The sequence below is a fragment of the Cricetulus griseus genome, chromosome 5 (assembly GCF_003668045.3).
Source record: "Cricetulus griseus strain 17A/GY chromosome 5, alternate assembly CriGri-PICRH-1.0, whole genome shotgun sequence".
Classification (NCBI taxonomy): Eukaryota; Metazoa; Chordata; class Mammalia; order Rodentia; family Cricetidae; genus Cricetulus; species Cricetulus griseus.
This window is the reverse complement of record NC_048598.1, coordinates 136,820,880-136,847,904: the sequence shown is the minus strand read 5'-3', so window position 1 is coordinate 136,847,904 and position 27,025 is coordinate 136,820,880. Positions and strand designations below refer to the sequence as shown.

The following is a 27,025-nucleotide window of genomic DNA, read 5'->3' as shown; positions in this document are numbered from 1 at the left end:
GATTGGTATGGAAGTTATAGAAGACACGAGACGGTTCTCCTGGGAGTTTCTCAAGCTTGTTTTCAGTGTTGTTCCCTTGTCTCTAGCACTCTGCTCTGAATTCCAGTCTCAGTTTCCTCCCCTGTGCGATCCTCCTCCAGGGGAATTTCCAACCCTTTGGGTTCTCCTTTTTTCTCAGAATAAGAACTTTCTTCCCAGAAGACTAGAGCCCTCGGGGCTCTGCTCGATGTTTCTCCTGACTTGCAGGTCACAGTCCTGCAGAAATGCCCAGCATCTGAGAAGTGATTCATGTCCATCTATCTTCACAGTTTCTCCACTGAGAGCAAATGCCAAGAGCTAGTTGCTTCTCAATAAGCAGACCTGTGGCTGTAGTTATAGGCCTGTGTGGAAATGCCCACTCTGTTGTGCAGCTAGGAGCTGGGCTTGTCTTTTCACTTCATATTGATAATTTTTCTAAACTGTGACACAAACTTCACTACCACCACAGATGCAGTAAGTCTCAACATATTTTCCCATCCTCCCTCCCTCCCTTCCTTTGAGACACCAGCTTTCTATATAACCCTGAACTCACAAAACTCCTTGCTCAGTCTGGTCTGAGAGCTAAGATGTTCCAAATCTCTATTTGCTTTATTTTAAAAAATATTAGTTTTGAAAAACATAAATAAATGTAGTTGTTTCTCCGTATTCCTGGGAGACTAGTTCCTCAGCAGGCATCCTAGAGCTAATCTTCCCTCAGATTCTAAGACACTAAAGCCCATCAATGTTCACATGTCTTATATAAAATAGAGTGGCATTTACATATAACTTATGTAAATCCTCCTGTATGCAGGAGCCATCTCTAAATTATTTATAAACCAGAATCTTATATGAACAATAAACCGATAGTTACATTATGCAGGAAAAATGCCATAAAAACAAACTCTGCATGCATTCAAAACATAATGCAAAACTTACAGATGCAGGCAAACCAGTCATATATACCACAGCTGTTTAAACTCTGAATTGGGAAACCTTATGTGCTGGGACTTAACACTTTGTAAGATTTAGATTTTACCAAAGGGCATGTCAATTATAAAAGCAAATCTCTAAGAATGTCTAGGTTTGCTATCAATCACATTAAAGAGCTTTCACAGCAAATTGCAAATGTATAACAATCTTTTGGTGTTTCAGAATAAGTTGACTTACTGAATTCTACGCTTGAGATTTGACATTAACATTGAGTCTTACTAATATAATTGATGTTAAGGTATTATTTCCTGTTTAACTTTTGCCAATATTACTTAAAGACTTCCCTACCAATCAATTTCACAGGGATTGTGCCAACAACAGAGAAGTGGATGCTTCTCCCCCCCCACCCCCTTTTCTTTGCTGTTGTAGATTGGCAACAGCCAAGCATATACTGAACAGAATAATAAATTGTCTCAGACAGAGATTAAATCAAGTTGAGAAAACAATTCTCTGCTCTACTTTCTGGTAAAAGTCACAATTGAACAGAAGTTTTTCTTTGCTCTCATAATGAATGACTGTGATGTATTTCTCAGACCTTGAAAAATCGTTATTAGACTGATGGCCATATGGTCACACTTATCCCAAAGCTTTCCTGTCAACATTCAAATCACAGAAAGCTGTGACTGGGTGTTAAAATCATTGTGGTGGGAGACAATAACTAGCTTTTAACCAAACTGGGTTGTTTCTGTTTTCCTTTGAGCATACAGCTAGATGACCTTCCCTAAGGTGAAGTGTATCCAGTGTGTACAGTGAGGTATATCCAGGCAGACTCTGAATTCTAGGATACCAGCATAGTTAATACAAGCTGTCCAAACTTCATCCATCATAACTTTCTTTTCTTTTCTTTTTCTTTCTTTCTTTTTTTTGTTTTTGTTTTAGCATGGCTCTTTTAGCTTATTGCGTGAAGGCGTTACACTAGTCCAAGTTAAAAGCGGACCCCAAATGGTTACATTATACAAGCTGTGAGGTTTTAAAACTTGTGACACGGGACAGAAGGGAAATTCTACTCATTGCAAGAAAATCCTCACTTAAGCCCTTAAAACCCATGAACCTTCAGCTGGTCCTCCTTAGCCAGTCCAGTCTCTCTCAGGAACTGGAGCTGAATTACTTCTCCATATTCTGGATGCTCAATTACAGTACCATTGCAGACAAATTTCTTCTTAAACGCCTTTACTAGATTCTTTTTTGTCATAATCATCAGTGATCCCATGGACAGTGGTAAGGGTCTTCCTGCCCTTTCTCTGTTGAATTCTTATGTGGATATAATCCTCAGTGCCAGCAGGAAGCAGGTCATCACCCTTACTTCCATCAGCAAAGGGATCAAAAGAGTGGAGGTTTTGGATAGTGGACACAGGATACTTCCTTTTCCTCGGTGGAAATGGCCTGAAGAAGGTGTCTGCAGGAGAAGGCAGGAAGGGGGCATGGACTATCTGGAAGCCAGGGGCCTCAGGCCTAGAGGGGAAGGCAGCTCAGTCCTCCAGGGGCAGCAGTGACTGGGGCCCATAATTCTCTTAACAATCATCCCTTTTGTAACCTCTTCACTGCATATTAAGGAGAACACTTGGGCTGAGAGTAGTGTTAGAGTATTTCTTCCCTAGAATTCACAATGTCCCAACAATTACTCCTACATACAAATACACACACACACACACACACACACACACACACACACACACACACACCCTGCTGCAGCCACCGCCACCACCACCACCACCACCAACAACAACAACAAACAAACAAGAAAACCCTAGAATGTAGTGGCAGCCTCACATTTGGAAAGGAAGAGGTCTCTGGCTGAAGAAGTGCTTATGTTCCTTTCCACTAAGAAATATTTTTATTTTGGGTTAAACCACTAAGATGCTATTATTAAGTTCTATAGCATTACCTCAATAAATAATGATTTATGAAGTCAAGCTATGAAAATCCTCATACTGTAAGCTATATGTAGGGCAATCTATATCATGCATTGCAAAATATTTAGTTTGCTGGATCCAGTCTGATGGCATACAGTTTGAGGGGCAGTGGTTAGAAAGTGAAGGGTTATATGCATGTGTTTCATGGGTAAATGTGTTAGAAAAAAGAAAAACCTCCATAGATCAAAGATAGTACTGAAGTTGAGAGAATATAGGCCATGCAACTTAGAGAAAACCATCTGTTACTAGAGGTAAAGTATTCAGAATAAAAGATGAAATATCTCCAGCCACAATGGAACTCCTCAACTGAACAAAGATACTCTGAAGTTAAAAAAAAAAGTAGGCTGCGAGTGTTTTATTCCCATCAAGTAGTTCTCCAGATGACCTCAAATTAGTCCATTAAGTTGAGAAAGAAGACATCAAGACAAGAGATCAAAGAAATAAAACAAAGGCAATTATATCAAAGAAAGCACAAGGTGTAGTTCCTGGCACATTCACAGCTATTGACTAAGACCAGAAGTTAACTGTACATATTGAGTGAACTATAACACAAGAATACACACACTCTCACAGCCACACACATCCTGTGTGCAATTGAACATCTTGATTTGTTTGGATTCCAGCATAATTCTCAAACTTATGAGCTTGTTTAAGTAGGAACGTGGCTCTGAGTTCTGAGACGTTCTTTGAGATATGTTTCCCAAGACTTAGGTCTACAGAAGGTGATGAATAAACAGGAAACTTCCAGAGCTTAAGACTGAAGGGTAATTAAATAGCTTTCAGGTGTCCCAGGGCAAAGAATTACAAAATCCATGCCCAGAAGAACAACAGAGGTTATAGAGACGAGTGACTAATTTGGGTTCACTGTCTCTCTCCCTTTTTAGTAGGATATTAAACTGCTATTTCCCTGTTGTTCCACCATTCTATATTGGGTACTTAGGGGAGAAAGTAAACATTCTTTAGTTCCATACATTCTTCAGTTTTATAAGTGCCTTGTGGACAGGGCAACCTCTCATCCAGATTGCCTGCCCTGCTTCTTGGTGTCAGCATTAGATGCAGCTTTCAGCTGTTGAAGTCAGAAGTGTGGCTATGTAACAATAACTCTTTCTGCCAGCCACCTGAGTTCTGATATCACATGAGGGCCCCCAAATAACACACAGAGATTAATATTAGTTACAATTGTGATGGCCAATGACTAGCATTTCTTATTTGCTAGCTCAGTTTTAATTATCAACAATAACTACTTATATATGTTGTTTTTTGAGACAGGGTTTCTCTGTGTAGCTTTGGCGCCTATCTTGGTACTCACCCTGGAGACCAGGCTGGCTTCCAACTCACAGAGATCTGTCTGCCTCTGCCTCCTGAGTGCTGGGATTAAAGGTGTGTGCCACCAATGCCTGGCTAATCTACATATTTTTATAAGGACTTATCTTACCGAGGACGCCAGCCTTATGTGTCCTCTCTTCCAGGGGGATCACATGGTGAGTCTCCTTACTATATTTCCCAGAATCTTCCTCGACTCATAGCCCCACCTATTTTGCTTTCCTATTGGTCAATAGTGTTTTATTTATCAACCAATAAGACAAACATATACACGAATGACCTCCCCCATCAGTGGATATATATATATATATATGTGTGTGTGTGTGTGTGTGTGTGTGTGTGTGTGTGTGTGTGTGTGCGCGCGCGCGCTCGCACGCGTGTTTTGCCATGGGTATCATGTAACCTGGAACTGGACATACAGACAATTGTGAGCTGCCATGTGGGTGCTGGGAATTGAACCCTGGTACTCTGAAAGAGGATTCAGTGCTCTTAACCACTGAGTCAGCTCTCCAGCCCCACAAGTATGGTTCTTAGAAGCAAGTGTGAAAGTAGAAATGATACAGAACTGATCATCACAAGGACAGGCTGTGATAGACAGTAACTAATTATTTCCTAACCTGGTTCCTCTTTATCTACATAAGGCTAGATAAGTTTCCTATCCTCTTTTAGAGTTAAGTGTGGCCATGTACTAAATATAGACTTGGGACATAGGTGGGTCTTTACATGTGTATTCTGTAGCCACTGGGAGGATGGAGAACAGAGTGAGGTGGACAGAAGACTGACACACAGGAGAAACATCAGCCTGCGCAGTAAAGGAGTCTGAAGCATAGCCTTCACCTACCCCCTGCACATGGGTAGATATTACAAGAAAATATGATGAGTTTCCACTGTCTTACATCTCTGAAACCTCAAGGCTAACAGACTAGAGTTCCTAGTAATTTTTAATAGATTTAAATGCATATATCCTTCAAATTCATTTGCAAGGCAATGCAGGAAATAGGAATATATATCAAAGTAATTCAACTATCTGATATCTGGTATTTCTAAAAGCAGAAGGACACCCAATGATGTTGGGAATGAAGCAAGATGTAAGCCTCATACTAACAGACATAATATATGCTAATCACATGTGGTTTCATATATTCAACAGAAAGAAAATTAGAACCTACTGCTTATACTTTGTTAACCCCTGCAATGTCCTGTCATGACCAGGACAGACAAAATTCTTGCCCTTGTAATGCTCATATCTTATGGAGGCACCCAATAACTCCAGATTTGTAGAGTTTATTCTATATAATATAAATGATTATATGAAAACCAAGAGGATAAATAAGTTAAGTCCAAGCTCACACAATTTGTAGAAAGATCAAACTTGCATCTCTTTGAATCTAAAACTTTCATAATTTCAGATACATGAACATCTCAGAACAATATTGGTTTCACGTGTCTAATAATTGCCTCACTTACTTGTGTGTGACCATGTAAGCATGGCCATAGACCTTTACTTAATGTCACTGCACTATGATATCTGAGGAATTTATCCTATGAGAATTTAAGTCACAAAGTTTATTTCAACTCACAAACCCTATTGAATAGCAATATTTGAATATATCAATATTTGTTGTATTATCAGCATGATTTTCTATAGACATGTTCCTGAAGCAAAAGAAGATGTTTTCATTTTTTCTATTTTTTAAATTTAAATTAGAAACAAGATTGTTTTACATGCCAATCCCTGTTCCCTCTCTCTCCCCATCTCCCCTGCCCCCCACTAACTCCCTATCCATCCCCTTTCTGCTCCCCAGGGAGGGTGAGGCCTTCCATGAGGGATCTTCAGAGTCTGTCATACACTTTGGAGCAGGGCCTAGGCCCTCCCCCATGTGTCTAGGCTGAGAGAGTATCCCTCTATGTGGAATGGGCTTCCAAAGTCCATTCCTAGCTAGGGATAGCTACTGATCCACTATCAGAGGCCCCATAGATTGCCAAAGCATCCTCACTGACACCCATGTTCAGGGGGTCTGAATCAGTCCTATGCTGGTTTCCCAGCTATCAGTCTGGGGACCATGAGCAACCACTTGTTCAGGTCAGCAGTTTCTGTGAGTTTCACCAGCCTGGTTTTGACCCCTTTGCTCATCACTCCTCTCTCTCTGCAACTGGATTCCAGAGTTCAGCTCAGTGTTTAGCTGTGGAGGACTGCTTCTGCTTTCATCAGCTACTGGATGAAGGCTCTAGAATGGCATATAAGGTTGTCATCAATCTCATTATGGGAGAAAGGTTTTTAAGGTAGTCTCTCCACTATTGCTTAGACTGTTAATTGAGGTCAGCCTTGTAGATCTCTGGACATTTCCCTAGTGCCAGCTTTCTCTTTAAACCTATAATGGCTCCCTCTATGATGGTATCTATTTCTTGCTGTCCTCTATTCTTCCCCTGACTCGATCTTCCTGTTCTGTCCCGTCCTCCTCGCTCCTCTTCTTCTCCCCATCTCTTTCTAATAACTCTCTCCCCCTCCCCGCATGCTCCCTATCAGCTCAGGAGATCATGTCCCTTTCCCCTTCTCTGGGGGACAATGTATATCTTAGGGTCCTCCTTGTTTCCTAGCTTCTCAGGTGGTGTAGATTGTAGGCTGCTACTCCTTTGCTCTATATCTAAAATCCATATATGAGTGAGTACATGCCATTTTTGTCTTTTTGTGACTGGGTCACCTCACTCCGGATGGTTTCTTCCAGATGTTTTCAATTTAAAAATATTCAAATATTCCTTTCATTTTTCTTCCTCCTTGTTAACATATATCAAAATAAGAAGCCAACTATTAAGTTAAAGTCTAAAGAGGCACAAACATATACATATGATAATACTGATAAATTCTTGTTTTTCAATGTACAAATGATATATATGTACAAATTACAAATTTATATATATATATATGTATATATAAATTCCTCATATAACTATAAAATCTGGTTTTAGTACTGTTCCTTATATTAAGAATTTAGTTGAATAATATGTAATATGTGGCAAAAATATAAACTAGACACTAGAAAATAAATAAAATCTTGATTTAATTTCCACTATAATTCTGAATTTTCAGACTGACTTGGAACTACTTGCTAGAGTTTGACTCCATAACAGACTGCTGGTGAATGGAGTTGCCTCTTGACTGTCAGCTTCATTTAAATTGTAAGGTTGCAGTCATCATGTCAGATTAGAGAAAGCTTGCACTGGATGAAGCATTCTGACTGAAGATGAGTGGTTAGCAGTCAGGAGCAATATGGTGAGCAGAGAGAAAAGTTACCTATTCAGAACTTTCCGTCTAAATATCAGGAGAAGCTTATCATGGAAAAGATGGCTGGTGTTGGAACCCAGCCCCCATGGGGTCTCTAAGAGTTGTTTTCCAGCATAACCACAGGTACCTCCTGTTTTCTTGACCTCACCCTACTGGGATCAATATCCTATTGTGAACCCTTTGACCTGGGGTTTTTGTAAGTTTGTATATAAGGCTGCTCCACAATAAGGTGAATAACATTCTCTCAGAAAAGGACCAGGAGTCTTCATCCAAATCTTCAGGCTTTCTCCCAATACTCAGACTTAGTGGTGGCCAAGAGCAGCCACAAATGGAGGTCTCACCGAGATCAGGAAAGAAAGGGGACCCTGAGAGATCACCCTCAGAAGGCTGGAAAGCAAGTAAGGAGCTGTGAGGGTGGATTGCAAAAGGTACTAGAAAATTGGTACCTCAACTCCTAAGAGAGTTGGATTGGCAAAAGGTACTAGAAAATAGGTACTTCAACTCCAAAGAGAGTTAGATTGGAAAGGCACTGGAAAAGGAGTGCCTCAACTCCTAAGAGAGTTGGACTGCAAAGGCATTGGAAAAGGGGTGCCTCAACTCCTAAGAGAGTTGGATTGGAATAGCGATCACAGTCAATCACACAGAGAAAGTTTAAAGAGACAGGTACTGGTAAGATTTCATTTTAACTTTAGATTAAGTAATAATGCTAAGGAAATTATTAAAGAAATACGAGAAATCATCCACTGAGGAATCCCTCCCCCTTGAGCTGTGCACCCGTAGCCAGCTGACCCAGTAGCCAGGAAATGGTAGAGGTCACAGTCAATCACTTTTAGAAGGAAAAAAGAGGAATATGATATAGAAATGATACTTTGTATTGGAATGGATCTTCATTTGTTGATACTAGTTAGGTTTTCTAGATATATAGATATTCTTCAAACCTTTAAAAGACCTATAGAAAATATGGCATTTAAATGGTTTAGGGTTTTTCTTGACAGTGAGACACAACTGCTCCTGGCACACCAATTGTATCTGAGAGGAAGATGGGCATCCAAGAAACTTGTTATAGAGTTTGACTTTGATATGGCAAGACCAGCCATTTGGGCAAGAAGCTACTCTTGCCTAAACTGTTTAACTGTTTCTTTATAAACTGGACATGCAGGACCCACAGGAAAATGCCTAAAGGATTCCTGCTTCATGGAGTACAAACTGCCAATACAGGACAGCTTAGAATTCCCTGCTTCATGGAAGAGTCTGCCAGACATTCTACAGGACACAGAAAAAAGATGCTAGACAAACTGTCAATGCAGGTGGACAGTTTAGAATTTCCTGCTTTGCTGAGAAGTCTGCCAGACACATTGTGGCCTGTAGGCTAAAGATGGATGCCCCAATGTTACCAAGAAATTTTGGGTGACTGTCTAGGAAACAAGATGTCTCTGTCAGTACTAGAGTTTATATATTATCCTTCTATATTTTTTGAATCTTATAGTTTTTACTTGATAACTGTTTTGTTATATATAAAGAAGGGGGAGATGTTGGAACCCAGCCCCTACGGGGTCTCTAAGAGTTGTTTTCCAGCATAACCATAGGTATCTCCTGTTTTCCTGTCCTCACCCCACTGGGATCAATATCCTATTGTGAACCCTTTGACCTGGGGTTTTTGTAAGTTTGTATATAAGGCTGCTCCACAATAAAGGTGAGTGACATTCTCTCAGAAAGGGACCAGGAGTCTTCATCTAAATCTCCAGGCTTTCGCCCAATACTCGGACTTAGTGGTGACCAAGTATCAGGAGAAACTAATCAGGCAAAAGATGGCTGGAATTATAATAACCTGTTAGTATAGTTACTTAAAAGGTAAAAATCAGGTGATTGTGGTTTCTGTTTGCCTGAAATTATTATTTTTTAACTTCCTTTTTATTTATTCTCTGTGTCTTCCACATCAAACATCTGGTCCCCATCTCCAAGTCTTTTCCTATCCACCCTCTACCCTTGCAAACCCCGGCCAACAAAAGATAAAATAAAATTTAAGAAAAAATAATAAAATAAAAAGAAAAGTCAGTTTCATCATGGAAGCTGTGGTGTGACACAGGAGTCACAGTAAACCCTTTTGTCTATATATCTTTACTTATATGTGTTCATTGCAAAGGGACATTGTTCTAGTTCAAGGCTTCTGATTTCTGTTACACTAATGATTCTGGTTCCTCATTGGGCATCCTCTCGGATATTTTGTTGTTGCCCTGTGTGTCAGGGCCCATAAAAATGGCTTTGCTTCATCTTGGCTTAAGGTCAGAGAGTTCAAAACTATATTTACTCTTCCAAGGTTAAAGTCAAAAGACCTAAAGTTCTAATGCATGGCAACTGTAGGATGTTTGGTCTTGGTTGTGGATGTCTTATCTAAATAACAAGAGACTTGCTCTGATGTGTGGTTACTCTTAAATCTCAAGGCTAATTAATGAATAGTCTAAGGTGTGCTTACCAAATGTTTGGAAAATTAATGAAGAAGGTCTGTTTCTTCCTTGTATCTTGATAAAGAAGTCTTTTGCCATCTTCCCCATTTTGGTTGGGTATTTAAGAATGTTGAAGAATAAACCTGGGTCACTGGATTTCTTTCCTGATTCTATTCTCTATCTCTGTCTTTTTCTTAGTGTCTTTACCTTCCCCTTCTGTTTCTCAATCCACATTCCCCCTCTCAGGTAGGAAGCCTTACAAAGGTAGGTTATAACAGATGGTACCACAACATGGACCTGAGCATGGGAGATAGAAGTGATGGCTACTGCAGAGGAATAGACACCGCTGGTGTACAAGTGTGAAAAGAGCTCTCAGATAAAAGAAGTACAGTGAGCAAAAAACTCTGAAGTAAAAAATTGTGTATATTTGTAGGTATGGGACAAAGAAGTAGCTGTTAGCTGATTGTACAATCGATTGGAGATGTTTTAAGAACTAATGGAATAGAAGTTGAGCAGCAACGGATACAAAAATTTTTAGAATTTATAAGGCAGGTATGTCCTTGGTTTCCCAACCATGGGACTTTAGACTCCAGTACATGGAAGGAAATTGGCTTAAAAATCCAAAAGCATTATTACGAACATGGGCATGGATGCATCTCTACAGATACTCTTTAGTTATGAGCACTTATACAGGAGAATTTGGATTTAGGCACCAGAAGGCAGGAGGTATCTCTTCCTGAACCAGTTAGAAGTTAGAAGTGAAACAAAATCCTTCATGCCACTGGAAGAGCTGCCAGATAAGGAAGCATTGGCGGGACTGCATGATTATGATCAGTTGAGGGAAAAGCTGCTAAGTACCTCAATGAAGAGTTTTCATCTCCCTCACTTCTGACTAGGGACACAGAGAAAGGCTAAGTCTAATAGTGAGATTTAGCAGGAGCTAATAGCCTTGAAAGATTTAGTACAATCGCTTTCACAGAAGATAGAAAATCTTCAGGTCTCCTCAGATCAAAAAAGTATTCCTTTTCCTACTGTAGTGGCTGGTTTAGATCTGCCTATGATGCAGGGACCTCCCAGGTCATGGAAAACACTCTTGGTGGGTCATGCCTCTTCTCTGCAAACTAGTGCTAGAGAGGCTGCTAGCAGGGAGAAAGATGTGCAGGGATTTCCGAGGTTTCCTGTAATTGAGCAAAGGGATGCTCAGGGAAATCTAGTTAGGGTACCCCTCCTACAGTTTAAACAACTCAAGGAATTAAAAGCTGCATGTGTTCAGCATGGACCAACAGCAGCTTTTACCCAGACATGGATGGAGAATATTGCTCTATAAGCTCCACCCCCAGGAGACTGGAAACAGATAGCCAAAGCTTGCCTGTCAGGAGGGGACTATCTGTTGTGGGGAAATGAATTTGCATAACAATGTCAGCAGCTAGGTTTTGGGGTAGCAATGTATACCCAGGTTAGTACAGCTGCCAAGAGAGCCTGGAACAAGCTTCCAGCTGCTGGAGCACAGACTGAAGACTGATCAAAAATAAGCCAGGGACCAGATGAATTATTTCAGAACTTTGTCTCTAGGCTAGTGGGAGATACAGAAGATGAACTTTTGACTGTTAAACAACTAGCCTATGAGAACACTAATGCAGTATGCCAGGATGCTCTAAGGCCTTATAGAAAGAAAGGTGACATAGAAGAATGTATTCGGATTTGTTCAGATATTGAACCCTCATACACTCAGGGATCCGTATGGCTCTTGCTTTATGAGGGATTTCAGTTAAGGATATGTTATTCCAACAAAAAAATCAAGGCTCAGAGAGAAAGAAGGCCACAAGACCTTCTGGAAGTTGCTGGATGTGGTCAGAAAGGGCACCAGGTCAGGCAGTGTCCTAACAGAGAAGTAAAAAGGAAAGCTGGATTGTGCCCAAGATGCAAGAGAGGAAAACACTGGGCAAATGAATGCAAATCTAAGAAGGATGTCCAAGGGAATCTCCTGCAGGGAAAGTACTAGAAGGGCCACCTCAGGCCCCAAGACAAATCTATAGGGCCATCCAACAACAGTTTCCCCACAGGGAAATCCATTCAGGACCTCTGAAGTGCCGGATGGACTGGACCTCTGCTCAACTGCCTACATAGTTTTAACCTCAGAGATGGGGATGCAAGCCCTTCCCACTGGTGTTTATGGGCCTTTGCTGAATGGCACTGTAGGATTATTATTAGGAAGAAGTAGCACCACTATGCAGGGAATCTTTGTTGCTCCTGGAGTGTGATTGATGCTGATTTTGAGAGAGAAGTCAAGGTTATGACTCATTTACCAAATGGAATTTCTGTGGTAAAGTCAGGCCAGAGACTTGCACAATTGATTTTACCTCCCCAAGTGCAAACAAAGAACCAGGTTAAGAGAGATTAGAGAGGAAAATCTGGGTTTGATTCATCTGATGCTTATTGTCTAATGTGGACAAGCCATGGTCTACAGCGCCCAGAAATCACTTTAAATATAAATGGCAAGAGCTTTTCTAGCCTGGTGGATGTGGATGTGTCTGTTATCACAGCGAGTCAATGGCCTTCAATATAGCCAAAGACAGAAACCATTACACAGCTGCCAGGAATTGGTCAGACTGAGAGTCCTGAACAAATGAGCAATGAACTTGCCTGGAAAGATGAAGAAGGCCATGAAAGGACTTGTCTTCGACCATATATATTTTTCCTCATTTACCTGTAAGTTTATGGGGTTGACACTTTATGACATAAATGGGTATATTTATATAGCCCCAATGCAGTTGTTGCCAATCAAATGTTCCAACAGGGACTGTTGCCCAGTCAAGGGCTGGGCAAGGAGAATGAGGGAAGAATTGATCCTATGTTGCCTAGTGTGACACTTCCCAGAGCAGGATTAGGGTATTTTTAGGAGAGGTCACTGAGAAGCCTGAACTCCATGAGGACCCTATTATATGGGAAAGTGATGAATCAGTATGGATAGATCAGTGGCCTCTATCAGAAGAAAAAATACAAGCTGCTCAGCAGTTAGTGCAGGAACAGCTGGATAGTGGTCATACTGTGCCTTCTAATTCCCATGGAATTCTCTGTTTTCATGATTAAAAAGAAATAAAAAAATGGAGATTAATATAAGATTGGAGAAAAGTTAATGAGACCATGAAGCTAATGGGAGCATTACAGTTAGGATTGCCTATTGCTGCAGCCATACCAAAAGATACCTATAAGATTATTTTAGACTTAAAGGATTGTTTATATAACATCTCCCTTGGCAGCAATGCTTTGGACTTTAAGAGAGGGAAAAAGAAAAGGTTCAGAACTGTGGAGTTACTCACACTTCACACACCATGAGAAAATTTTCTAAGACTATCATAGATTTGCATTTAGTGTTCCAGATCTTGCCCCAGGACACGGCTAATAGGGCAACATTGTGCCAGAAGTTTGTGGCTCAAGTTATGCAAATTGTTAGCGATCAATTTCTGCATGTTTATATTGTTCATTATATGGATGATATTTTACTTGCCCAGAAGAGTGAGGAAGTTTTGTTTGCAACATATGGACAGCTGCAGCAGAACCTTGCCAAAGCAGGATTAGTAATTGCCCCTGAAAAGGTGCAAAGACAACTGCCTTTTCAGTATTTGGGACATATGCTGTATCCTAAAGAAATTATGCCTCAAAAAAATTAGGAAAGATAGCTTTCAGAAGTTACTGGGAAGCATTCAATGGTTACGACCTTATTTAAAAGCATCTGCTGGAGATTTGAAATCTTTAAGCGACATTCTAAAAGGGGGCAGTGATCCCAATTCCCCTAGACAGCTAACTAAAGAAGGTAGGCAAGTTCTCCTGAAGGTTGAGAATGTGATCCAGCATCAGCAAATAAGTTATATTAACTATGCAAAACCATGGGAAGCTTATATACTTCCTACATAGCATAGTTCAACTTCTGTCTTATGTCTTATTAAGGTTACACCTATCTGTTTCCCCAGCCAAAGAGTTAAACCCTTATTATGAAGCTGTAGCTTGTATGGTACAGAAATGCTGTATGGAATCTAGGCAGAGAACCTAGTGTAATATATGTTACCTATACCAAACAACAAGTTGATTGGTTATTTCAAAACAATGATTCTTGGGTAATTCCTTTTGCTCAATTTTTGGACCAAACTAATAATCAGTTACCAGTTGACAGACTGTTCCAATTTGTACAAATGCATACTTTTATATACCCTAAAACTATAAGGAGAAATCCTGTAAAAAATGCTCGTAGTTTTTACTGATGATTCTTCTAATGGAAAAAGAGCTTATGTTATTGATTGTAAAGGATATGTAGTACAAACAGCTCCAGTTTCAGTTCAAATAGTCAAGTTATGAGCTGTTGCAAGAATTTTTCAGCTTCTTGTGAATAATTCATTTAATTTGCATACTGATAGTCATTATGTTTTTAAAGTTCTTCAAGTAATAGAGAAAGTTTCATGCATTGGAACTAGTAATGGTCAGGTTAGAATACTGTTTCAGAAAATTCAAAATGCCATTCATCAAAGAAAATCACCATGCTTTGTGAGTCATAGAAAGTCTCATTCCAATCTTCCTGGTCCTCTGGAAGGTAAATGAGTCATTTGACATATCCTAGGTAGAACTGGCTCAGTAGTCACATACCTTTGATCATCAAAATAGCAGAAGTCTAGGAAAAAAAATTTGGTTTAACCAGAGAAACTTGCTACGTTGTCAAACAATGTACTGTGTGACTGAAATATTTACCTGTGACTAATTTAGGAGTATATCCTCAGGGCCTGCTTCCTAATCATTTATGGCAAATTGATGTTACTCACATTGCAGAATTTGGCAAATTAAAATATGTGCACATGGCAGTTGATACATATTCAGGCTTCTTAATGGCCACTGCACAAACTGGAGAAGCCACTAAGCATGTGATAACTCACTGCTTAAAATGTTTTACTTACATGGGAATTCCAAAAATTATAAAAACAGACAATGGATCTGGATATACTAGTAAAGCATTTCAGTAATTTTGTTCCCAATGGAAAATTGAACACAAAACAGACATTCTTTGTAATCCTCAAGGACTATGAATTGTGGATCGTGCCCGTGGCTCCTTGAGAATACAACTTCAAAAAATAAGTAAAGGAAAGTTGTACCCCCAGTCTCCATAATGCATTAAATCATCCACTCTTCATTTTAAATTTTCTGAATGTGGATGCCTATGAGCAATCTGTCTTGGATAGATTCTGGTGTGATGGCACTCTTGTGACTGTCGCTCAAGTTAAATGGAAAGATCCTTGCGCTGGGTCATGGAAAGGACCTATCCTGTTCTAATATGGGATTGAGGGCATGTTTATGTTTTCTTGCAGGAAGAAAACAAGGCTCAATGGCTGCCAGAATATCTGGTGAGGTGTGTGGAACAGAGGAATGTCAGACCTGGTGATACTGTGAATGCTGGAACCCTCCAATTGAGATCTGCTGAAGCTGTGTTCCTGACCCTCAGATGTCATTCTTCTTGCAGTCTGAGAAGGAAAGGAGACTATGGTTGGAGATTTCCAGTTTCTCAGGAAACCTGCTGCATCAACTTCCCAGACCTCTGAGTTTTTATCCTGGATAAGGCCAAAGACTAGCAATTAATCCACAGTGCATCTTGGGACGAAGAACTCACTTTTGCCAGTCAAAATTCATTTCTGCTTTTGCCTCAGAGACTTCCCCTCTGAGGAAAAAGAACAATTGAACACTATTGTGAAGGTAATGTGTGGCTAAAGCTCCTTTGCAGTATGTGAGGAGGAAGGAGTTGGACAAAAGTTTTGCTGCTGATATTCAGTACTCAAGAACTATAGTATCTCAAACTTATCTTTGGAAATTAGAAGCAGCAATGCTTTGGACTTTAAGAGAGGGAAAAAGAAAAGGTTCAGAACTGTGGAGTTACTCACACTTCACACACCATGAGAAAATTTTCTTGTCCTTTGATTGAATTGAAATTATGAGAATTGTAGTCTAGCCAATTATGTGTCTATTGTTAATAATCATACTGGAATTATTAATGTTTTCAACCTTTGCTATGCTATGAATTAATGGATAGAAAAAAGTCAGAGCTCATTCTGACAGGAATTTGACATGATTCTAATGAGTCATTAGATACAATGTAATTAAGAAGGCAGATTTAGATTTTGATACAGCTTCAAATACTGGAGATATCTAGACCAATTTTATCTTGGTCATCCTTTATTCCTTTAATAGGAGATATTGTAACCATTAAAAAAAAGCATATGCATTGCTTAGCATTATCAAGCTTACTTGTGAACTCTTGATGAAAAGTTGGCTCAGAGGTACATGGCATCAAGCTATGCACTATCCCCTAACCTTTATTACTACAGAGGCTGGCAGCCAAAGACAGGTAAGATCTTTTTGCCTCCAGGAAACCTAAGACAGGTCACAGACGATGCAGAGTTTGTGTTCCAACAGTTAAGGCTGGAAGGTGAAAGAAGAAGACAACCTAAGACAGACACAGTCATCTGTCCTGTAGCAGAAGCACAGTTATTAATTAATCAAATTTCGGAGGGGGAATTGTCATTGGGGCCCATAAAATGGGTTCACCTCAAATGGCTTGATTTAAGTTTAGAGAGTTCAAAACTATCCTTACTCTTCCAAGGTTAAAGTCATAGGCCTAAAGGTCTAAGGCTTGGCTACTGTAGGGTGTTTGGTCTTAGGCATGGATGTCTTGTCTAAATAACAAGATAATTGTTATAAAGTATAGCTAATCTTAAGCCTCAAGGCCAGATAATGAGAAATTTAGTCTAAGATGTGGTTATCAAATGTTTGGAGATTTAAAGAATAAGGTCTGTTTCTTCCTTGTATCTTGATAAAGAAGTCTAAAAAAAAAGAATGCTGAAGAATAAACTTGGGGCATTCAGTATTCACTGCATTGGCCTCCTGATGCTATTCTGTGTCTCTGTCATTTCCTTAGCATCTTTACCTGCCTTTTCTCAATCCACATTTGAATCAGTCGGGTAGATCGAACTTAAGCCAAGATGGGTTACAACACCTGTGTCATGGAGATCCTGCAGCTTTGGGTCTGCAGGATCAGCCCTTTAACATGTTCTAGCAGATCACAGATGGGTGGATGTTGGGATGGACCAACTCATAACCCTGGTTCTTGGTCTGGGGAGTTGTAGGGTTGGTCAGCCTGCCAGCTCTCCCTTGTCCTCACCACAAGGATGAACTCCCCTATATTTCCCTAGCTAGTTCACCCCTTGCAGTGACCAGCAAGGGGCAGGGCCAGGTCTGCTTTCATGCACTCAGGATTGGCAATCCCACACCCACACCATCAGGGCCAGCTCTACTGTGAAGCCCAGGCAAGGTACAGGGGGCAAAATCCTGAGGGCTGAGGGCTGAAGCTGGTGAGGGACAGGTGTTAGGATAAAGAACAAGGGAAACCTTGACAGATTCCATGTCAGGAGAGGGTGACCAAGGCAGGGGTGACAGGGGGTGAGGAGTTGGGGTGGAGGGTGTGGAGGTGTGCACAAACATGCCAGGCAGATAGAGCTTAGTAAGAAGATTTATTAGAAAGGGCAAAAAGGGGGGTCGGTCAGAAAAGAAGTAAAGACACAGAGACAGAGGACAAAACAGAAGAAGACAGGAAAAATCCCGTCAGTCCAAGGGGGAACATCAGGAAAGAGAGAACGAAAAGACAGAGCTTACTTGGGCAGAGGGCTTAATTTTAAAGGGATCCTTTGCAACTGGACTGAGCAGGGTACAGCCTGAGTGCATTCTGAGTGCAGGCCAGAATAATGCCTGACTCCTTAAAACAGAGACAGCTCTCCTACTCTTTTTTTTTATTCTTTATTTTAATTTGAATTATAAACAAGATTGTTTTACACATCAATCCCAGTTCTCACTCCCTCCCCTTCTCCCCTATCATCCCCCCCAACTAAAACCCTACCTATCACATATCCTTTCTGCTCCCCAGGGAGGGTGGGACCTTCCATAGTGGTTCATCAGAGTCTATCATATACTTTGGGATAGGGCCTAGGCCCAATCCTGTGTGTCTTGGTTCAGGGAGTATCCCTGTATGTGGATTGGGCTCCCAAAGTCCACACCAATGCTAAGGATAAGTACTGAACCACTACAGGAGGTCCTGTACATTTTTGAGGTTTCCTCACTGACACCCATGTTCCTGGGGTCTGGATCAGTGCCATGCTGCTATCCCAGCCATCAGTCTGGGGACCAAGAGCTCCCCATTGTTCAGATCAGCTGTTTCTGTGGGTTTCACCAGCCTGGTCTGGACACCTTTGCCCATTACTCATCCTTCTCTGCAGCTGGATTCCAGTTCAGTTCAGTGATTAGTTGTGGATGTCTGCTTCTACTTCCACCAGCTTCTCGATGAAGGCTATAGGATGGCATATAAGTCAGTCATCAATCTCATTATCAGGGGAGGGCATTTAAGGTAGCCTCTCCTCTGTTGCTTAGATTGTTAGCTGGTGTCATCTTGGTAGATCTCCAGACCTTTCCTTAGTGCCTGATTTCTCTGTAAACCTAAAATGTTTCCCTCTATCATGGTATCTCTTTTCTTGTTTTCTTCTTTTCTTCCCCTGACTCAACCTTTCTGCTCCCTCATGTTCTCCTCAGACCTCCTCTTCTCCCCTTCTCATTCTCCCACCTCCCTTGCTCCCAATTTCCTCAGGAGATCTTGTCCTTTTCCCCTTATCCAGGGGACCATGTATGTCTCTCTTAGGGTCCTCCTTATTTACTAGCTTCTCTGGCAGTGTGGATTGTAGGCTGGTATTCCTTTATTGTATGTCTAAAGTCCACATATGAGTGAATACATACCATGTTTGTCTTTTTGTGATTGGATTACCCCGCTCAGAATGGTTTCTTCTAGTTCCAGCCATTTTACTGTACTTTCAAGATTCAATTGTTGTTTTCTGCTGAGTAGTACTTCATTGTGTAAATGTACCACATTTTCTCTATCCATTCTTCAGTTGAGGAGCATCTAGGTTGCTTCCAGGTTCTGGCTATTACAAATAGTGCTTCTATGAACATGGTTGAACAGATGTCCTTGTTGTATGAATGTACTTCTTTTGGTATATGCCTAAGAGTGCTGGATCTAGTGGTAGACTGATTCAAATTTTCCTGAAGAGTTGCCTACAGATTTACGAATTGGTTGTACAAGTTGGCACTCCCACCAGCAGTGGAGGAGTGTTCTCCATTCTTCACATCCTCTCCAGCATAAACTATCATTGGTGTTTTTGATTTTAGCCATTCTGACAGGAGTAAGATGGTATGTCAGAGTTGTTTTAATTTGCATTTCCCTGATGGCTAAGGAAGCTGAACACTTTCTTATGTGCCTTTCAGCCATTTTAGATTCCTCTATTGAGAATTGTCTATTTAGTTCTGAACCCCAATTTTAATTGGATTGTTTGGTGTTTTGGAGACTTGCTTCTTGAGTTCTTTGTATATTTTGGAGATCAGCCCTGTCAGATGTGGGGTTGGTGAATATCTTTTCCCAGTCTGTGGGCTGCCATTTTGTCTTACTGACTGTGTCCTTAGCCTTAGAGAAGCTTCTCAGTTTCATGATCAACATTTATCAATTGTTGATTTCAGTGTCTGTGCTACTGGTGTAATATTCAGGAAGCAGTTTCCTGTACCAATTAATTTCCCACTTTCTCTTCTAATAGGTTCAGTGTAGCTGGATTGATGTTGAGGTCTTTTATTCACTTTAACTTAAGTTTTGTGCATGGTGATAGACCTGGATCTGTCTGCAGTCTTCTACATGTTCGCATCCAGTTATGCCAGCACCATTTGTTGAAGAAACTTTCTTTATTCCATCATATAAATTTAGCTTCTTTGTCAAAAATCAAGTGTTCGGAGGTGTGTGGGTTAATATCAGGGCTTTCAAATCTATTCCATTGGTCTACCTGTCTATTTTTTTTTTTTTTGCCAATACCAAGCTGTTTTTAGGACTATAGCTCTGTAATAGAGCTTGAAGTCAGGGACGGTGATGCCTCCAGAAGTTACTTTGTTGTACGGGGTTGTTTTGGCTATCCTGGGTCTTTTATTTTTCCATATATAGTTGAGAATTGTTCTTCCAGGGTCTGTGAAGAGTTGTGTTGGGATTTTGATGTGTATTGCATTGAATCTGTAGATTGGTTTTGGCAACATTGCCATTTTTACTATGTTGATCCTACTTATCCAAGAACATGGGAGATCCTTCCATTCATTAGTATCTTCTTTAATTTCTTTCTTTAGAGACTCAAAATTCTTACGTACAGGTCTTTCACTTTTTTGGTTAGGGTTACCCCCAGATGTTTTATGTTGTTTGTGGCAATTGTAAAGGGTGATGTTTCTCTGATTTATTTCTCCATGAATGTATCGTCTGTATATAGTAGGGCTACAGATTTTTTGAGTTAATCTTGTATCCTGCCACTTTGCTGAAGGTGTTTATCAGCTGTAGGAGTTCCCTGGTAGAGTTTTTTTTGGGGGGTTCACTTATGTAGACTGTCATATCATCTGCAAATAGTGAAATTTTGACTTCTTCCGTTCCTATTTGTATCCTCTTGATCTCCTTTTGTTGTCTTCTTGCTATAGCTAGAACTTCAAGGACAATATTGAAGAGGTATGGAGAGAGTAGACAGCCTTGTCTTGTCCCCGATCTTAGAGGAATTGCATTGAGTTTCTCTCCATTTAATTTGATGTTGGCTGTTGGTTTGCTGTATATTGCTTTTATTATGTTGAGGTATGCTCCTGTTATCCCTGATTTTTCCAAGACCTTTATCATGAAATGCTGTTGGATTTTGTCAAAGGCTTTTTCGGCATCTTTTGAGATGATCATGTTTTTTTTTTTTTTTTCTTCAGTCTGTTTATATGGTGGATTACATTGATGGATTTTCGTATGTTGAACCATCCTTGCATCCCTGGGATGAAGCCTACTTGTTCATGGTGGATGATTTCTCTGATAAGATCTTGAATTCTATTTGCTAAGATTTTATTGAGAATTTTTGCATCAAGGTTCATGAGGCATATTGGTATGTAGTATTCTTTCTTAGTTGTGTCTTTGTGTGGCTTGGTATCAAGATTATTGAAGCCTCATAAAAAGAGTTTGACAATGACCGTTCTGCTTCTATTGTGTGGAATAATTTGAGGAGAATTGGTGTTAGCTGTTCCTTGAATTTCTGGTAGAATTCTGCACTGAAGACATCTGGTCCAGGGCTCTTTTTCGTAGGGAGACTTTTGATAACTGCTTCTATTTCAATAGGGGCTATAGGTCTATTTAAGTTGCTTATCTGTTTTTTATTTAATTTTGGCAAGTGAAATCTGTCCAGAAAATTGTCCATTTCCTTTAGATTTTTGAACTGTGAATATGACCTGATGATTCTCAGGATTTCCTCTGTGTCTATTGTTATATCCCCCTTTTCATTCCTGATTTTATTAATTTGCATGTTCACTCCCTGCCATTTGGTAAGTTTGGACAAAGGTTTGTCTATCTTGTTGATCTTCTCAAAGAACCAACTCTTTGTTTCATTGATTTTTTTTTTGTATTGTTCTCCTAGTTTCCACTTTCTTGATTTCAGCCCTCAATTTGATTATTTCCTCGCATCTGTTCCTCTGGGCTTCTGTGTGTTCTACAGCTTTCAGTTGTGCTGTTGATTCTCTAGTGTGATTATTCTCCTGTTTCTTCATGTGGGCACTTAGCACCATAAACTTTCCTCTTAGCGCTGCTCAAAGTGTCCCATAGGTGTGGGTCTGTTTTGTCCGAATGTTTCTTTGAATTCTAGGAAATCTTTAATTTCTTTTTTTTTTTATTTCTTCCTCAACCCAGGAATTGTGCAATTTGGTCTTATTTGATTTCCATGAGTTTTTAGGTTTTCTGCAATTTAGGTTGTTGTTGAATTCTAACTTTAAAGCATGGTGGTCTGATAAGATATAGGAGGTTATTTTAATTTTTTTGTACCTGTTGAAGTTTGCTATGTTTCCAAATATGTGGTCTATTTTAGAGAAGGTTCCTCATGGTGCTGAGAAGAAGGTATATTGTTTTTATTTACATGAGATGTTCTATAGATGTCTGTTAAGCCCAATTGGGCCATAACTTCTATTATGTCCTTTCTTTCTTTGTTAAGTTTCTGTCTGATGTTCCTGTCCAGTGGTGAGAGTGGGGTGTTGAAGTCTCCTACTATAAGTGTGTTCGGTTTTATGTGTGATTTCAGTTTTAGTAATGTTTCTTTTACAAACATGGATGCCTTTTTATTTGGGGCATAAATGTTTAGAATTGAGACTTCATCCTGATGGATTTCTCCTGTGATGAGTAGGAAGTGACCTCTTTCATCTCTTTTGATTGATTTCAGTTTAAAGTCCAATTTTTTGGATATTAGGATTCCTACCTCTGCTTGTTTCTTGGGTCCATTTGATTGGAAAAGCTTTTCCCATCCTTTAATTCTTAGGTACCGTCTGTCTTTGAAGTTGAGGTGTGTTTCTTGTGTGCAGCAGAAGGATGGATTCTGTATTCTTATTCATTCTGCTAAACTGTGTCTTTTTACAGATGATTTATGACCATTAATGTTAATGGATATTAATGACCATTGATTGTTTATTCTTGTTTGTTTTTGATTTGGTGATGATGACAAAATTATGTGTGGGATTCTATCCCTTTTTCCTTTTGGCTGTTGGTAAAGTAGGGTGATCTATTGCCTATATTTTTCTGTAGTAGTTAACTTCCTTGGGTTGCAGTTTTCCTTCCAGAACTTTCTGTAGGGCTGAATTGGTGGATATGTATTGTTTGAATCTGGTTTTGTCATGGAATATCTTGTTTTCTCCATCTATGATGATTGAAAGATTTGCTGGGTATAGTAGTCTGTGCTGGCATCCATGGTCTCTTATTGTATTTAGAAAATCTATCCAGTACCTTCTGGCTTACAGAGTTTCCATGGAAAAGTCAGGTGTAATTCTGATAGGTTTGCCTTTATAAGTTACTTGACCTTTTTCCTTTGCTACTCTTAATATTTTCTCTTTGTTCTGTATGTTTGGTGTTTTGCTTATTATGTGTTGAGGATACCTTTTTTTGGTTCAGTCTATTTGGTGTTCTGTAGGCTTCTTTTGCTTTCATTGGCATATCTTTCTTTAGGTTGGGAAAGTTTTCTTCTATGATTTTGCTGAGTATGTTTTCTGTGCCTTTGAGTTGGATTTCTTCACCTTCTTCTATATACCTATTATCCTTAGGTTTGGTCTTTTCATGGTATCCCATATTTCCTGGATATTTTGTGTTAGGGATATGTTAGTCTTAATATTTTCTTTGGTTGATGCATCTATTTCCCCTAATTTTATCTCAACTCCTGAGATTCTCTCTTCCATCTCTTGTATTCTGTTGGTTATGCTTGTATCTGTAGCTCCTGATCATTTATCCAGCTTTTCTATTTTCAGCATTCCCTCAGATTGTGCTTTCTTTATTGTCTCTATTTCAGTTTTTAGGTCTTGAAGTGTTTCCTTGAAAGATTTGTTGATATCTTATATTTTTTTGGGTTTGTTTTTTCTTCCATTTCTTTAAGGGATTTTCTCATATCCTCTTTGAGACCCTCTATCATTTTCATGAAGATGTTTTTAAGGTCATTCTCTTTTGCTTCATCTGCATTGTGAGGTTCTGGTCTTGCTGGTGTGTGTTCTCTAGTTCTCTAGTGGTGTCATGTTGGGTTTTCTGTTGTTGAATGTGCTTCTATATTGTTTTCTTCCCATCCTTTCTTCCGGTGGGTCTAGCCGGAGTCTCTTCCTTTCCTGGTGGGTATGCAACCAAGGTTCCCTTCTGTTAGATGCAAACTATTTCAATCCTCTGATGTCTGTTCTCTTCTCCTGGGCCTGTGGATGGAGGCAGGATTGTTATTGGGGCCTTGGCAGTATCTGAGTGTGCTGGAGCCGCAGGCTGAGTTCGGATCCTGTGAGCAGACCTCTGGTTTCCGGTGTCCCAGCTCTCCCCCTCTTATAACCACAGGGCCAGCTCTCCATCTGCCATAGGTGGTGAGCTGGGGTCATCTCTCCCCTGTCCACACCACTTTATTGCAGATGAGGGGCGGGTTATATCTCCCATGCTCACATTTTCGGGTGGCTCACTTGCATCCCTGTCAATAGGGTCACTTCCATTGTGCAGCCCAGGAGAGGTGCAGAGTCCACGTTCCCAGTGCTGCAGCTGGTAAGGGGAGGGCACAGCTCCTTTGTCCACTATAGGTGGTGGGGCAAGGGGAATTGGACATCTTTCCCTTCTCACCACAACATGGCAGAAGAGGGGTGTGGCCAGCTATCCCACTCTCACACCCTCTGGTCCCTTTCACCAGTGCCCATGCCTTAAGACAGTCAGCTCTATTGTGCTGCCCAGGCAGGGAGCAGGGTCCTCTTTACTGCATGTTGTAGCCGGTAACGGAGAGGTCTGCTGCAGGTGGCAAGTGGTGGGGGTGGGACAACCATCCCTGCATGACAGAAGAGTAGTGGAGACAGGCCTCTCATGCTCACAGATTTAGGACTGGCTCACACACCTCCACCCGTAATGTCAGCTCTACTGTGCTGACCTACTGAGGTGCAGAGCCTGCTCTCCTGAGTGCTGCAGCTGGTGAGGTACAGGCATAGTTCTGCTTTTATGACCTCAGGGCCAGCTCTTCCACCTGCCTAAGGCACAGAGGAAGAGTGGAAGCATTTCTCCCCTGCCCATGCCACCATATGACAGAGGAGGGTTGAGACCAGATCACATTCTCAGGCAGCTCACTCCTGCCCCTGCAACATAGTCGGCTCTGCTGTGCTGCCCAGGTGAGGGGCAGGGCCTGCTTTCCACAGTGTTGAAGTTGGTCAAGTGCCGAGTCAGCTCCCTTGCCGCCTGGAGATGATAGGGGCTATAGGGAGGGCATTTTCCCCTCACCCTCACTATTACACCACAGACAAGGGAAGCTGTACCAGCTATGGCACTCTCACAGCCTCGGGGCTGGGTCACCTGTGTTTACAGGGTCATCTCTACCATGCTGCCCAGGAGAGGGGGAAGGACCCGTTCTCCCAAGCACTGCAGCTGGTGAGGCATTGAACTCTTTTTAAATTATCACATATATGAATGATGAACTCTACAGTTCAACAATGCTCACATTTCTAACTGCAAAATGAAAATATTTTCAATAAAATGAGCTCCTCTAAATATAAAGAAAAACAATGCCTAAAGGACATTTAAATATCTGATTATTTTTAATTCAGTTAAGGATAATATAAATTGATGCACCGAAACATGGAGTATGTGTAGAATGTAGGTCATATTGATTACTGTGTATTTAAGGCAAAAAAGGAAATCACTGTTTCTGTGGGTATTATTCTTGAAGGAAGTTTCATTGTACATGACTACTGAATGGAAGTTTCATGTCTAGCATGGTGACTAAAGTTACCAGTACACTTTTTATGCAAGTTCCACCTTTATTATGCTGTAGTCCCGTGCTTCACACATGTTTCAGTCTTTACAAACTGGTGTAATAGTGAGTCTATGTCAAGGAAACTCATTGGTACCAGTTTTCAATGTGGGCTCACATTGTCTCTTGATCTCATTCTGAAAATCTGCATGTTTCAAGATTTATCACTGTAACTTTATATGTTATGTTCATTTGTAATAAGTGACCCCTGGTGTTGCTAATATCATGGTTAGAAGTGACCTTGACCAGCATACCCATATAACATGACATTTTTTGTCTGTGCTTCTAGTACCTGCAATCTGCAATATTAGGGGTGGTGCTATATTCTCTGAGATACAACATATTGAGATTAGATCCTGGAATAGTCTCTACAAATTCAAATTAAATGAAATTAGATGTGATTTGCTTTCAGTCAAAACTGTTTGCCCTTCCTTACACCTTATTCTCATTTGTGCACTGCTTTCCTCCCATGACTCAACCCAACTCCAACCAGTTCCCTCTCTTTCCCCAGTGTCTTCTGGTGGCTAGTGCTATGATGAAGCATTATGACCAAAGCAACTTGGGGAGGAAAGGGTTTATTTCAGCTTACACTTCAAGATAATAGCCCATCACAGAGGGAAACCAGGACAGGAACTCAAGCAGGGCAGGATCCCTGAGGCAGGAGCTGATGCAGAGGCCATGGAAGGGTGCTGCTTACTAACTTGCTCCTCATGGCTTTCTCAGCCTGCTTTTTTATAAAACCCAAGACTATCAGGCCAGGGATGGCACCACACACAACAGGCTGGGCCATGCCCCATCAATCACAAATTAAGAAAATGCCCTGAAACCAAATCTTACAGAGGAATTTCCTTAATTGATGTATTCTCCTTTCAGATAAGCCTAACTTGTATCAAGTTGACATAAGATTAGCTAGCACACATAATTCACCTGTATTCCATAACCTCTATTTCCAACCTCAGTTAAAATCTTTCCCTCATTTCTCACAATTCCCATTCTGTTCTAACACACACACACACACACACACACACACACACATGCATTTACATATATGATTTAAAATCAAACCTGGGTCCTCTGAAAGAGTAGCTCATGTTCTTCACCATTGAGTCATCTCTCTAGGTCATATATTTTTTTCTTTTTCTTTTTAAATACAGTCAATGAATCTGTGTCTCTTTATTGATAAATTGATGTTGTTAATAATTAAGGGTAATAATACTAATCATATAAAACACTGTAACAATAGTTCCTGCAGTTTGGTTTGTTGTTTTTCTGGTTTGTTGGAATCTTGTTTTTCATTTTATTTTACATGCCTTCTTCATTGTTGCTATCAGCAGCTTATTTGTTTACTGTGCTATACATGATGGGTTCCTTCCAAGCTTTGTTCATCTATTCTTCTCATGAACTGCTTTCTTTCCTATGCTCTTGAGAATAAGGCTGTCTTTCTTCCTCTTTTGTGTATAGTATTTAAGTGTGTTCTGCATTGTCATGAACTGCCTTAATTTATGATTGTCTTGAAATGTCCTTTTACCATCATTTTAAAAGATAGTGTTGATTTTAGCCATTCTAAGAGGAGTAAGATGGTATATCAGAGTTGTTTTGATTTGCATTTCCCTGATGTCTAAGGATGTTGAACAATTTCTTATGTGCCTT

The 27,025-nt window shown here is 40.3% G+C and overlaps 1 pseudogene; it reads right to left on the bottom strand.

Annotated features, from left to right (window-relative positions):
• Positions 1-2,044: 2,044 nt before the first annotated feature.
• LOC100751604 overlaps positions 2,045-27,025 on the bottom strand; it is a 42,705-nt pseudogene continuing 17,724 nt past the window's right edge.